We start from the raw sequence: 15,662 nt of genomic DNA, 5'->3' as shown, positions 1-15,662 counted from the left end.
TGGCTGCATTTTTCTTTTAGTAAACATTTTGTTCCCTGCATGTACTCTTCAGCTGCATATTTTTATGATTTTTAGAGTTGGAATCTGCTTAGCACAGTGATTCTGCTATAGGTGGATATTAAATGATTTTAAATAAATACATTTCAGTGCCTGACTGTAGTTTTTGCAAAGATCAGCAGAAAATTATTCCAATTAACTTAGATTCATCATAGTGGGTGCTGCTAAGCATAGGCGTCACTATGGCCTGGCAAAGAGTGACAAGATTCACCCCATAAAAATGGCTTGTCACCTTTGCCAGTCTAGCAGATCAGATCGGGCCCAGGTTAATGCCTATCCCTACCCAATGTGGCGTACTGTGTAGGGTTACCAACTAACCTATATTTTTAAAGGAAAGCAGGTGGCCTATGTAAGTGACATATTTTTGCCATTTATAAACCTGAGACTGGTTAGGATGGTGACTCCTATTTCCCTTGCTAGTTCTGGGGTCCACGTAGAGAATAGAAGTAGGTAGCTGCGTTGGGCTGCTTCCAGCCAGCGAAGCCGGTGGTGGCGCAAGGAACAGAAAAGGCTCAGCAGGACCGGAAGCTGAGTTCATCACGCTGGTGGCTGTAAGAACAACAGAGGAGGGGAAACCTGGCCTGAGTGAGAGTGAGTGTGTATGAGAGTGTGAAAGAGTGCATGTGTATATGTGTGAGACATAAGCATTGCTATAGGGTGACAAAGGATGTCAAGTGCCTCCTCAAAAATATGGCTTGCCACCCCAGTGGATTAGATTGGGCCCAGGGTATCCCAAATCTCTGCCCGAGGCAGCGCACTGCTTAGGGTTACCAACTGGCTGGTTTTTTTTTAAAGGCAGGTTGGTGGTCGGCAAAATAGAAAACTGGCTGGTTTTCTGTTGACCACTGGTCTGAAACTGGCCAGAATGGGGACTCCCATTTTCATTGCTAGTTCTGGGGACCGCACGGCCAGAAGAGGTGGACAGCAGCTGTGTCAGCTTCTTCCAGCCAGCAGGACTAGTGGCCCAAGAATAGGAAAGGCCCAGTGAGGCCAATGGCCTGAGAAATAGAAAAGGTCAAACAGGGACAGTGGCTGAGCTCATCCCACCAGCAGCCAGAAGAACAAGAGAGGAAGAAAAACCTGGCATGAATGAGATTCATGTGTGTGAGAGAGTGTGAGAGACTGTGTGAGTGAGTGAGAGAGAGCATGTTTGGGTGTGTGATAGTGAGAGAGAACATGTGTGTGTGTGTGTGTGTGTGTGTGTGTGTGTGTGTATGTGTGTGAAAGAGAGAGAGTGTGTGTGTGTGTGTGTGAGATACTGTGTGTGTGAGAGAGAGCATATGAGAGTGTGAGAGACTGTGTATGTGAGTGAAAGCAAGCATGTAATAAAGCATATGAGAGAGCATGTATTTCTGAGAGCGAATGTGTGTGTGAGCATGTGAGAGGCAGCATGTGTGAGAGAGAATGAATATGTGTGTAAGAAAGTGTATGTATCTGAGGAAGAGGAGAACATGTGTGCCTTTCCTCCCCATCCAGTCTGGCTTGTTGCATCAGAGAAAAAGGGGTATGGTATGGGCAGGCATGGGTAGGGTAGACCTTCTGTGGCAGGGCCAAGAGAAGTGAATGCACGTACCTATGTGCCTGGGCATGCATGGTCCAGTGCCGCGTAACTTTACTTCTATATGAAGGAGGTGTAAGTTAAAAAATAAATAAATAAATATCCATCCCTGAGGGATTTAAGGGGTTTGGGGTAACAGGTGAGTGTAAGCTAAAGAACCAGGGGGGTTTGGAGGACCCAGCTCTACACTGGGCAAACTAGTGGATGAACTGGTGAAACTGGCCATATCGTGGATGCACGCTAGTTATAAAATTCTCTCACTTGCGAAATATGTACCCAAATTTGTGTGGCTGGGTGCTCCTATTTACAAAACTAGGCACACAACTATGCCCATTTGAAAGTTACCATCCCTGTCTGGCCACTGGGTGTCACCATTGTGCAATGATTGAGTTTCCCTCCTCCCAGGGATGATGAATAGTACGTCTGGACACAATTGGTCACATTGCCAATCATTTAACCTTGTATTATGTGTTCTCTTGGGCCTCTCTACAAAATTCCTCAGCCATATGACAGTTTTACCCAGAAATGCCCCATACAGCATATGATTGTGCAACAAACTTATACTAGCTTCAGGGATATATTATCCAGAACCATTTCAGAAATAGAGCCAGCAGAGCAGAAGCAAATGGGGATTACTCCTACCCCTTTCTACATCGGTGCTTCCTGTAGAAGCAGTAAGTAGTAAAGCTGGGGGGGGGGGGGGAGTGAGTAGAGGAATTTAATGTCTTTGTTGTTTTTCATTGATGATCTCAAATAAAAGTCAACAAAAAACCCCACAAATTTTTCTGAAGTTTCTTTTCATTTTTAAATAAAACACAACTGTTTCATTGCATTTTTCATTTTGTTTAACAATGAATGTGCACCCCTGGTATTAGGCCCTTTGACATCAGCACAGCACACCAGTGATATGATATGGATGCATTTCCAATTCTATACTACAGAATTTGCCTTTGTCTGTTTTACCAGTGCAGCCCCAGTCCCAGCCGGCCCTTGAACACGGGGACGCATGGAAAAGGCCACGGAACATGCAAAGCCCTATGAAGTCCAGGGGTCCCGCATGGTAGGGAGGGGGAGAAAGTGTTTTCAGGGCCCTTAGGGTTTTGCTTTTTCTCTGGGTCTCTTCAGTACACCAGTCCAGTCAGACAAAAATCACTCTTCACTCCAAACTGTTATTCAACATAAAAGTCTTCTTTACTGCAAATTGGTGGCAGGAACTAAATCAAAGTTCAACAGTATACTAGGGAGTAGTGCACAACCTCCAATAATAGAACGCTATGAATCTCAGTCTCTTTGGCACCCTCCTTGCCACTAAAGGTAATTTCTTTTGAACAGGTACCCTACTACCCTGGGCCCTCCCCAGTACCTTTTAGGTTACAAAATCTTCCTCTCTGTTCCTCTATCTTGTCTCTTGGTAGAGTCTCTGGCTGCTGGATCTAGCCAGTCAGCATTCCTGGAGGTTGTCCTGGGGCAAGCTGCTACTTTCTGTGCCCTCCCAAGACAAAACTATCTACTACACTGTTTCTGAAGAGATCCCTTCTTTCTGAGGGGGGGTCATCAGATGCAGTTCCTTTACAAAAATTGTCCTGTCTCCCCAGGTGCTTTCCTATGTATTCACTGTTTTCACTATCCTGTTTCCTTAGTAGTTTTATTTATTTATTTATTTATTTGTGGGTTTTCTTGACCGACCTTCATCAGAGATATCATGCCGGTTTACATGTAACAGGGGTAAAAAAAAAAAAAAGCAGGAAGAGAGCAGTTACAAATATCAGGTTATCAGAGAACTGGGAGGTGCAGAGTCAGTTGCACTTGTCTGTTTCGGTTACTAATGCTGTTGTGCATGCTTTCATTCTGCATAGTATCTTGTTTGCTGTTATACTGCTAACTGATGATCAGTCTGCATGTTCACAGTTTTTGCTAAATTCAGCACAGCTGGATCTAAAGGGTTAAGCTCTGACTTGAAACAGGGGTTTCTAGATGTTTTTACTCGTGGGTCTCTCTGGTTAGTTTTGCACTAGCTAGGACTCAGTGATTCTGCAGCTAATCTGGATATCCCTGCATAAATATTTTAATTTTACCTATTCTCATTTTTGTGGACCAGACTATTCAGGTTGCTATAATCTTCAGTCTATACACAGTAAGACTCTGCTGTTTGTTTTACCTGTAAATAAAGTTTGAGATGAAAAAGCGGCCTCCTCTGTGTGTGAGAAAGGACTAAGTTACACTATGGGCCGGATTTTCAAAAGGTTACGTGCGCCGGGCCTATTTTCAAAAGGCCCGGCGACATGCATAAAGCCCCGGGACACGTGTAAGTCCTGGGGCTTGCAAAAAGGGGAGGGGAGGGGCGGGGCGGTGTCAAAGGCTCCAGGCACAGCGGCCATTTGTCACTGTGCCAGGGATCATGTGCCAGCAGTTGGCCGGCGCGCGGAACTTACTTCAGTTTAAAAACAAAAGCAAAAAGAAAAAAAAGGTAGGGGGGAAAGGTTGGGGGAGGTAGGGGAAGGGAAAGGAAGGTGGGGTAGGGTGGGGTGGTAGGGAAGTTCCCTCCGAGGCCGCTCTGATTTCGGAGTGGCCTGGGAGGGAAAGGGGGAAGGCAGTGCGGCTCGGTGCGGGCGCCAATCCCTGATTTTATAACATATGCGTGCCTGCATGCGCATGTTATAAAATCGGGCATACCTATTAAAATCTACCCCTATCTGTTTATGCTATGCATAGGAAATACCTTGCGGAGACAAAATAAACATTTCTCTTCTGGATTCTCTGGAGAACCAGGATTTCACCCCTCCTGGGCTCTGGAACTTCTCTCTCCTTTCAGGCACCCCCTTGCCCAAAAGAATTATTCCTTCAGTCTTGTCCCTGTGGAGGGACAATCTTACTCAAGAGTCCTCCATAAGGAGCGACATCTGCTCCCTCAGCCTGTTCTAAGGTTTATTCTTGACTCCCCATGTGTCACATGGGTCCAGGTATTTTGTTAGATCTCAAACTCCTCCCAACAGGAGGTTAGTGTAGGTGTGCTACACTAACACACCTACAATACGCTGACCTCACGCATAGGGGCAAAGTCTGGATGGGGACCTCTGACTCACACTGCTGGCAGGGTGACCTGCTGAAGCCACTATTGCCATTCTATTGAAGGGCAAACACTGCTAGTAAAGGGCAGATTTTGGGGTCCCCTTACACCAGTATTTTCTGTGTCAATTGTACGCCATCTTGTCAGTGATCCACTGCCCTGTAGTACAGTTTGCTCCTGTGCAAAACGTATGCTCACTTACAAGGTCATAACCACCCAAAATATCCATGACCTTTGCACAATTCAGAAATGAGGAATAAAAGTTGACCTGAAAGTAAAATTTTCTTTCAATAGCAACTAGACATTTGGGATATTAATAACAGGAGTTCATATACTATTCTGTCCATCAGTATTATGACACATTGAGCGCTTGGCTATTCCTCATGCTTCCACTTCCAAGGGTACTGTATATCTAATCTCTTATACCATGCAATACTTGTTTTAAAATTAATTTTTTTAGCAAACCATTTGCTGGTACTTGGCCACTATTGGAAACAGGATGCTGGGCTTGATGGACCTTTGGTTTCATCCAATATGGCAAGTTTTATGTTCTTATGCAAATCACTTTGTTGGTATCCCTAAAAAGTGGAAAATCAAGGAAAATTTAATTAAAATAATAATAAAAAATCTGAAGTAGTCTTGTTTTAGACCTAAATGTATGCTATACAATTCAAAGCATTCCATATGGTTTTCTCCACTTAATATGTTTATTGTAAAGCCTGTGGCTGAATTGCTGTTTGCTGTAAACTGAGGTGATGTGCTTTACGTGCCGCGGTATATAAAAAACTTATACATAAATAAATAAATATTAAACAATGTTATCTCTTTGGCAGAAATATGGTTGAATGATCACATGAGTTTATTAGTGAGCCTTGAACATATTTTACAATAAAAATGGCAAAATTATAATACCTTGCCCATTTCCAACTAAGCTAATCAACAGCCGTGTGACTGGGGGCTGGAGCTGGGGGGGGGGGGGGGGGGGGGACAGGAGGGTGAGTTCATGGTAACTGAACAGTGTTTTCAGATTATCGGTAGCTTTGATTGGCTCCGATTTAGCACTAAAAACAGAACATCCTGCCACAACCCTTCTTTGTGTGAGTAACAAAATCACACCCATGTGAATGATTCAGACAGCTTTTCCAGTCTCTCAGCAAATACTGTGAAAGTGGAAACATTCGACCTTTCAATCAAGAGTCTGTTTTGAATGTATAATAGGGATGCTGACGAGATTTTGTGAATTTCTTTTACCTCATCCCACCATACGGCCATTAAAGTGTGGAGACAGTTGAAGCAGGTTAAACAAGTATTACTGCCTGACAGGTTAGCATTCTGAGCTTCCAAGAAGTTCCTGAGTTTTTCATTGCCTTTATGCTGAAAAATTCATAGATGCACAAAAAAAAAGGTAAAGCTCTGCTAGACAGGGCTAAATGACTATTTCCAGATGTTCGGTTTGTAACCCCTGGGTGGGATAAAACCCAGAAACTAGACCCAGAGGCAAAAATAATTAACAGGAGGCAGGGACAGCTTTCCTTCTGAAAAGTTAACCAAAAATCCTCAACAGCGGTTCAACTAAGAATCGAAAAGGCTGACAAAAGAGCAACAGGGGACAAGCGCTTCTGCACTCTGAAAGGTTAGCTAAAACTTCCACACTCTAAGATGATGGCAGGGGTTTATAAGCTGCTAGAGCACACCATCTTCAGCTCCCACTTGGGGCAGTTAAAGCCCAGACCTATCTTCCTTAAATCTTTCTGAACTGCTCCAGCTAGTTAGTGCATTCCTTTTGATAAGAAAACCAAAGGTTCCTTACAAGTCACTTTCCCAGGATAGGAATTTTACAGACTTGAGTCCATATTATTTAGGTCACATAAACCTAGAAATGCTGTTTTAGAACTGAAAGCATTAGGGTTCAGCAAAATATTTTTCATATACCTTAGGCCTGTGGCTCATCAAGAAGCACCTCTGCAATTTGTTCTCTCACTCAGGGTCCCTGCAAGCCTGATAATGAAGTAGGCTGATAGATGACAGGAACCAGTTAAAAACAGGAAGGTCTGCAATCAGATCCAGGTAGGGAGGGAGAATGGCTTCAGCTACTATGGAGGCCCCTGTCAACCAACAAGCAGAGCAGTGGGTGCCTTCAGAGTGTCTCTTCCACTCTCAGGAGTCCTCTTAGTCATCCAGTAAGCATGTTTAGAGACAAAAATTTTGTTTTCATTCATTTATTCATAGTTCACAATCATTTGTTTAATTTGTTTCAGATGAACATTTTTTTTCATTTATTCATTATGGGGCAGATTTTAAAAGAAACGCACGCGTGTCCATGTGCGCGTGCTTCCCAGCACGCGCACATGGATGCAGCAATTTTATAACATGCGCGCACATACGCACCAGATTTTCTAATCCGTGCACGTATGTGCGGGTGGCACGCGCAAAGGGTGAAGATTTATGCACACTTTGTGTGGTGACGCATCCCGGCATTCCCCAGTTCCCTCCCAGTTCACTCCAATTAAGGAGCGGACTGAGAGGGAACTTCCCTACCCCCTATCCTAACCTCCCTTCCCCTTCCCCTTTCCTCCCCAACCTCTAAATCCTACCTATTCCTTTTTGTTGTTGTTTCAATACTTACTTCAGGGCCCAACCTGAAGTAAGTTGCACGTGCCAGGACAGCGATGAATGGCGCTGACCCAGCCCTCCCCCCCCCCCGACCCAGCCCTCCCTGCCCCCAGGCCCGCCCCTTCAAAGAGGCCTGGCTGTTCTGCATGTAACAGGGTTTACGTGGATGGCCGGGCCCCTTTGAAAATGCATGCGGCACGCGCAAGGCCCAGCCATGCAAATAACCCCCATTTTCCACGTGTGCAACTTTTAAAAAATCTACCCTTATATTTGTTCATTTGTTTCTCATTAAGGTCAAAGGGGGAAGTAATGCAGCCTATTTTGTGCTCCCAAATTGGAGTTTTCTAATCATTTCTAATGAAGGGTGAAGGGCATTCCAAAGCATAAAGACTATTTCAGTGTGACACCAAAAGTGTCATGAATAGCTCAAGGACCCATGAAAGGGTAAAATGCTACTAGCAGTGATAGGATTTCTTCAAGGCACTGTGAGAGGAGCAAAGCAGCAGCAAGAGTCTCAGAATACCCTGAGGTTCCAAAAGCAGGGCAAAGAGCACCAACAACAATGGCATGACCCCCCCGAGGCAGCACAAGATGGGCAAAGCAGCACAAAGTGTGCATGAACAACTCAAGGCACCATGATGGGCAAAGAAAGCAAAAATAAAACTGTCAGGAAAAACTGCAAGGCATTGATAAAGGCTCAAAGCAGAAGAGAGAGTGGCATGAAGACCCCAAAGCACCAAGAAAGGTGCAATGCAGCCACCCACAGTGGCAAGAACATCCAAAGGCTCCAAACAAGGGAGTAAAGGTCACCAACCAAATTAGTACAAAGCTCTAGGCTGGAGAAGCCTGGAAGAGGCCTCATGTCATTTCCATAATTAGGGGAAGAGGCTGGCTGTACAGGCTTGGAGTGGGTCTTCCCCTTTGCTGTGCATAATCATAGCCCTGTCAGTATCATTTGACTCCTCCACATCTTCAATGGAGGTTAGGATGTTACTGACTAGAGGCCCCAAATTATCTTCAGCCACTAGCTGTTGAATAGCCTGTGATCTGTGGAATCCAGGATGTGATTCTTTTTCTGAATCTCTTTTTTTCAAATATTGCCTCTATTACCTGAGAAGCAATAATAATGGAAGAGCATGGTTCTAGTTTTGGATGTTGCACTTCTGTTGCCCATGCCTTTTGCTCTGGTATAATCCATCGAAGGCTAAATACTGGAATACTGGATGAGACTAATAGTCAGTAAAAGCCGTAATGGAAGGGAGTTTGAAGAAAAAGCACAAAAGGACTTGAAACCATTAAAGATAACTGGGTAAGGTCTGTGTAAAGCATCAAATTACCATGGCAAGACCAAGCATCAGCAAGTATTGTAAGAGAAAGAAATTTGAAGAAAACTTCAGAGCAGAGGAGGAACCATTCAGAGGTAGCAAGAATGGCTTGGAACAGCAGCAGCATCAGTGCTGGTGATTAAAATCACAAGCAATAGATGCAAAGCAACACAGCAAGAAGAGTGGCACTGCTTAGCAAGCAGAGTTAGAATGCTTGGCAGTAGCACACTACCCTGCCCCAGGGAACAGACAGAAAGCAGTGGCTCTGTCACAGCGACAGCAATGTGACTGCAGCAGTGAGTATCAGAAAAAGCTCTTTGCCAATGACAAAGTTCTTCTCTTTCCTTCTTTTTTAAAGCTTTTCTTTGACTTTAAAGAAAGCTTCAGAAGCTTTCTCTGCAAAATACAACAGAGAAAATGGAGTTTTTTTGTACATGCTCAGACCTTTCAATGGGAAGACGTCAGTGCCACAATCTACTGTACACATGAAACCAATTATATTCGTACTCTTGGAATTATGGGCTTCATTCACCCCCAGTCAGGACTTAGAAACTTTTGATTTGCCATCAAAAGTTATTCACAACCTTAGTCAAATACATTTATTCATATCCTCTGTTTGAAAAGGACTGTTGAAAGGATCTTTGCATTTTTGTAATGTTGAATAAACCCCATTTATTCCAGTTTTTAGGCCAGACTTTGGTTTCTGACATGCAATAGCTTTATTATAATATGCATGAGGCTCACTATACATTTCCAGACATGTAAAGTCGCTCTCCTGACATCAGTAGTATTAGAATAGGGTGGAGGAAGCAAACAGATTGAGGTCCATAGTCAAAAGTTTTCCAGCTAAATTTAGATCTGCTCAATAATAGATCTAACTTATCTTGCTAACTTAACCAGAGAAGTCTAAATATCACTACTTAGCTAGCCTTAGTAAATCCAGCCCTAAGTTAGCCAAATAAGTAGTTCCTCCCCATTATGCCCTCGTCTCACTCACCACTTATTCAGCTATGTGGCAGCTACTGAAAATGGCCAGATATTCAGATGTCACCACTTAGCCGGATAAGTCAGAATTTATCCAGCTTAGTGGCACTGAATATCAAGCCCATTATGCTAAAGCTGTGATGTCATTGTAAAGGGAAGGCAAAAAGGGAAAAATATTGGCCCACACTACCAAATGAGCTCTGAAACATTTACATAATCCAGCTCTCTAGGAAATAAATGAGGGGGGAAAGCAGCACATAGGAAAACATATTTTGAATAAAACAACTGCAGTGGCTTAAGAAGCTAGTACAGGACATTAAGAATTAAAGTAATGGAAAGCCAATGCATTCAGGTAAAAAATAACCTGTCTGTCTTACATGTCTACACCATATTCTCTTTTTACTACACTGCTGCTCACACAGGCACAAAACTGGCTGTTCAGATAGCAAAAGATACTTTTCGCTTACGCAAAAATAGTACCATTCCACCCCTTCAATACTAGCCTTGCCTGAGAATTCATAACCATCTTACTCAGAGCAAAGGCTAATAAATAATAATAATAATAACCCAGCACATGACAGTGGCAAATGAAACTTCTCACACAGTGGTACCCCATCCAGCATTCCTAGACTATATATGTACTCTCTGTCTTAAAAAAATGCTCACCATGATAGGACCCATGGAAATTTGGCTAGCCCATCCATCAGCTACCTTGGGAAAGTGAGCTATCTAATAGAACGTTCTTTTCACCATCTACTACTGCTCTGTATAGGAATACTGCTTGTAGTAAGATTTTTTTTTTTTTTTTTTTGCAATATACAAGCAAATACACAGGACTGCAGAAAATGGAATTTAAGGGAAAACTGCTACTACTTTTGGCTGTATCTATGAGTTTAGTTAAAGATTATTTTTGCGAGTTTTGAAGGTTTATTAGACTTGATACTAGTGCTTTCTGGAAAGCTTATCACAGCTCTTCACTGCTGTAGCAGTATAAATAGAAAACAAACCTTAACAAATGGGGTAGAACTTTATTAAGACAAGTCCTCTTGTGACACAAGAGCAAAGTGACACAGGAACAAGTACACAGAACCTCAGAAAAGGAGTTAAACTAAAGTTTGAGGGGGAGCTGGAGAAGGGAATCCCTTTACGTTACTGTAATCCCTAATTTATTGATTTGTATATTTAGTTTTTAAGAGGATTTCAGTAGCAAAGTGACAACGGCTGATTGTACACAGAGAGGAAGGAAATGGCTGGAATCTGCTGTTTCGCCAAACCCAATACTACTGCTGACTCATCCTGTGTCTGCACATTTAGGACCTTGATGAACATAGTCATCCTACACATGCTTCCACCCAGGTTCTGATCTCAGTTTTCTGTGAATGTAGCATGAATATTCCAGCAAATGAATGTCAATCTGTAGATAATATCCAGTGAAAGGAGCCGCTGATGAAATCTTTCAAGGAGCAGGGAGGGGAGCTGCAAGAGGAAGTGGCCAGGCTGAGGTGCACTCAAGAAGATGAATGTTCATTTGACCCAACTAGAAGGGATGACAGAGGAAGGAGAGGAGAAGGAAGACATGGCAGAACATTTAGACTAAAGCGACTTCAAACAGCAGAGATTATACCACACCAAGCTCCTATTTATTTAGTTACATAACCAGAGGAAGATATACAATATACAGAACAGCACTCCAGAGGCCATGACAAAGAGACAGGCTATTGTTTGTTGCTCTCTTTTTTTTTTTTTTCCTTTAATTTTTCATCTGCAGATCAAACATGCTGTCCACTAAGGTAGGTTGCTTGCTGACAGTAGCACAAACCTGAAACTCATCAGGTATTCTGACCACTACTCCAGCAGCTCAGCCATGAGGGCACCAATGATGCAGCAAGGAAGTCTTGCGAATGGGGTACTGTACAGGAGGTCCTGTATTAGCAGACAGAGATACTAAAGCATTTGTAAATTGGAAGGTAATAAAATACAGGATGGTAATTGGAAGACTGAATTGGGACAATCTCTCTTATATATATCTACAGCACTGCATACATCTAATAGCCTACCTAGTTTGCTGGTTAAATAGCAATGAGAAGACGGATGCAATTCTTGGAAAGAAACAGATAGAAAACAAGAGAAAAAAGTTAGAAAAAAAGATTGGAAAGTCAAGTATACAAATGCACATGGTCAGGTCTATTTAACAAAATCATTGACCTAGAAGCCACCATGATAGAAGAAGCCATTGATGGGTTGCAATAACCTAATCATGGTTTAGTGATAATCATAACTGGGAGGTGAATTTAACAAAATATACTCTTTTCAGAAAGGATAGGATGGGTAAAAAAAGGAGAGAAATAACATTATACGGCTGAACAAGAAAATGACGCTGGTTCGCCTGGAAACAAGCTCCATTTTGACATCACACTTGGCGCCAGTATTATGGCCATCTGGCACCATTTTTAAAAGAATTCTGGTGGGACCCTGGTGAGTGGGGATCATTCCAGCCCATTTATGCTATCAGAACCTCCACAGAAGGGGTAAGTGGGGACTGGGGAGGTCCCCACTCCTGGCTAGTTTGTTGGGGGTAGGGGGGATCAAAGGGACCTAAGGAGGCCCCATTTGGGCTTGGCTCAGCCCAGTCAGGTAAGCTCAAGCCCCATTTTATGGATGAGGGGTATTGGTTTGAGAGGCCTGGGCAGACTCCAGGAATGCCCCATGAAGTGGCAGTAAGAGCCTGGGAGGCTCCATTTCAGGGTTTTTGTTTTTCTTTTGGGAACATTTTTTATGTTTATTTTAGTTTGACAAATAAACCAAACTGAAATAAACATTAAAAGTAAACAAACAAAAAAAAACAAAACCCTGAAATGAAAAACGGAAACAAAAATATTTGAGCTACACATCCCTATCGGGTACTGTCAAACAGAGATTGATTCAGTGAGTTTATGGTAGGGGACAAAAATAAAAGTCCTAGATTTCAAAGGAGAGACTCTAAGAAAATGAAAAATTACATTAAAAAAAGAAGCCTTGCTAGGAGTACGGGATCTAAGAGATAAACAGGAACTATGGACGGTAATAAAAAGAAGCATTGGAATGGCAGCAAATCGTTGCTTCAGGCATGTTAGCAAGGGGAAGAGAATAAAGAGATCACTACGGCTCACCAAAGAAATAGAAGACAAGAGCAAAAATAATGGCATTCAGGAAAATGACATGGAAGGAAAATAACAGAGAAAATTAGCAGGGAAAAACTAAAGGAGGCAGGAAGAGTAATTAGACTAATCAAATGAAGGAGTATATTGCCCCATCGATTAAAGCAGCCAACAACACATTGTTTAAATACGTAAGTGAAAATAGGAAGATCAAAATGAGACTAGTATGAATTTAAGGGAAGGATGAGCTTTATAAAGAGGGAGATCATAACGAAACAGATATGGTAAACAAATAGCTTTGCTTGATACTCACACTAGAGGGAGATGGTGATTGGCCAAAGGGAAATGGCAAGGACATAAAGGACCATGGCATCAACACATACAGGGCAATTTTCAAAGCCATGTATTTGGGTAAATAGCAATTTTAGCCACCTTTAGCGGAGATGTTTCCGGTGGGGGGAGAGGGATCATGTCTTAGGAGAGATCATAAAAGAACACATATAGATTGTATTTACAACTCTACACAAATTATTTTCCAAAGATGATCTATCCACATAGCAAGCAGGTTCAAATGTCTACAGTTAGTTACCTTGTCCCCACGGGAAGTTTCAAAGTGCAAGTATGGGCATACTTTCTCTTTGAAACGTGGTGCACAGTCTATGGGTAAAAATTACCCATGGACTTTGTTCTAAAGCAGAAAAGTTTGAAATTTGCACTCTTTTACCATTTGGTAAGGAGACAATGTTAAAGGAATTAGCATAATTGAAAGTAAACAAGGCCATGGGACCTCATAGGGTTTCAGAAGTGCAAAATCTTGCCCAACAATTTTTTATGACATGACCAGAATAGGAGATTGGGGGTGGTGGTGAGGTAGCTGTATTTCAGTAAAGCCTTTGACACTGTTCTAAAAAGAAGGCTGGTGAGCAAGATAGCCAATCTGGAGTTAGAAGAAAGATTATCAACTGGGTGAAAAGTTCGTTGAGTAATAAGACCCAAAGGGGCCGATGCAAAAAAATGCACTGAAAGCGGGTGCTGAGTTTTCAGTGCCCACTTTCCTAATGCTCCTCCAGGCACCTCTCTTGCGGGCACCATGCAATATTTTAATTAGGGGTCATGCTGTCAAGGAGGTGCTAGGGTCGACTGCGCACCCCTAGCGCCTCCTTGACAGCTGACGCCTGGGAGTGGTCGGCTGTCCGCGGCTGTTTGCCGATTAAGAAAATGGATGCTGAGTTTATCAGCATCTGTTTTCCTAATCGGCGTACAGCCACGGGTTCAGAAAAGGGATGCTGGTTAACAGAGCATCCATTTCCTGAACCTGACTGCCAGCACTTTAAAAAAAAAATTTTGTTTTAATGTTTTGTTCCTCCGACTTAATATTACCATGATTTTAAGTCGGAGGATTTACAGAAAAGCAGTATTTTTTGCTTTTCTGTACAACTTTTTGGTGCTCAGAAATTAACACCTGCTCTGGGCAGGCGTTAATTTCTGAGTGCAAAAATGTGCTTATTGGATGCACATTTTTTTACTGCATGTACAATGAATAACTAATAGCCTCATCAACATGCATTTGCATATGATGTGCGCTATTAGGGGCGGATTTTCAAAGGCCCGCGCGCGTAAATCCTTCCGGATTTACGTGCGCAAGGCCCTCACGCGCCGGCGTGCCTATTTTGCATAGGCCGCCGGCGCGCGTAAAGCCCCGGGACACGTGTAAGTCCCGGGGCTTCCTGTTGGGGGCGTGTCGGGGACATGTCGGGGGGCGTGTTGGGATGACGCGGCATTTAGGGGGCGGGGCACGGCGTTTCGGGGGCAGCGACGTGGGTGTGGTTTCGGCCCGGGGGCGTTTTGGGGGCGTGGCCGCAGCCTCCGGAACAGCCCCCGGGACCGGACCACGAAGTGGGGCAGCCAGCCGACGCGCGCAAAGTTAAGGGAAATCAGAGCGGCCTCGGAGGGAACAGGCAGCGCGTGCTGGTCTCGGCGCGCGCAGGTTGCACAAATGTGCACCCCCCTTGCGCGTGCCGACCCCGGATTTTATAAGATACGCGCGGCTATGCGCAGCAGGCGCGTACTTTTGTTCACGCCTGCTGCGCGAACAAAAGTACGCGCTCGCGCAAGTTTTTAAAATCTGCCCCTTAGTTTCCTTGTGCATTGAATGCACGTTGTGGAGGTGCTAAACCCCTTATAGCATAAGGGGCTGTGGATGCACCTACACAACCCTCGTCCAACTGCGGGTTAAACAGTGCACTCGGCTGGGCACACTGTACTGCATCAGCCCCAGAGAGTGGTAGTCAACTGAGCCCCCGTGATGAAGAAAAAAAGGCCAAAAGGATCAGTGCTAGGCCTACTCCTCTTCAATGTCTTTAAAAGTCACTTTGGGAAAGAATTAAAAGGGAAATTCTGCCTATTTGAAAATTATATATAATAAATCTGCAAAGTTGAAAGATGACTTTAAAAAAAATTGGAAAAATAGTCAAAGGTAAGGCAACTAGGGTTTAATTTAAAAAAATCATACAAGTGAAAGGCCAAATACCTTTTCGGAGGTGAAGAACTTGCACTCACCAAACTGAAAGGGAGCTGGCATGATGACCTCAGGGAGCCAGTCAGTGTGGCAAAGCAATTGGGAAAGCTAACATTGGGGGCAATTTTCAAACTGATTCCATTGATTCAAAGTCCACGGGTACTTTTTTAATCGCAGTCTCTTGCACCAGTTTTCAAAGTGAAAGCTTGCATGCATTTTCACTTTGAAAATTGCCTTGGGGGGAAAAAGAATCCATAGACATTTGCATTTTCTTTTCCTGCAGATACCTTTGCCATGAAAATAATGCACATAGATTTGAAAAAGCAATCCTGACCTTCAGTTTGCCCTTGGGAATGCCTCCACCTAATGCAGCTAAAAGCATGCATGCTGTGGAACAATGCAC

This window comes from Rhinatrema bivittatum, chromosome 6, assembly GCF_901001135.1.
Source record: "Rhinatrema bivittatum chromosome 6, aRhiBiv1.1, whole genome shotgun sequence".
Lineage (NCBI taxonomy): Eukaryota > Metazoa > Chordata > Amphibia > Gymnophiona > Rhinatrematidae > Rhinatrema > Rhinatrema bivittatum.
This window is presented reverse-complemented; position numbering follows the sequence as displayed.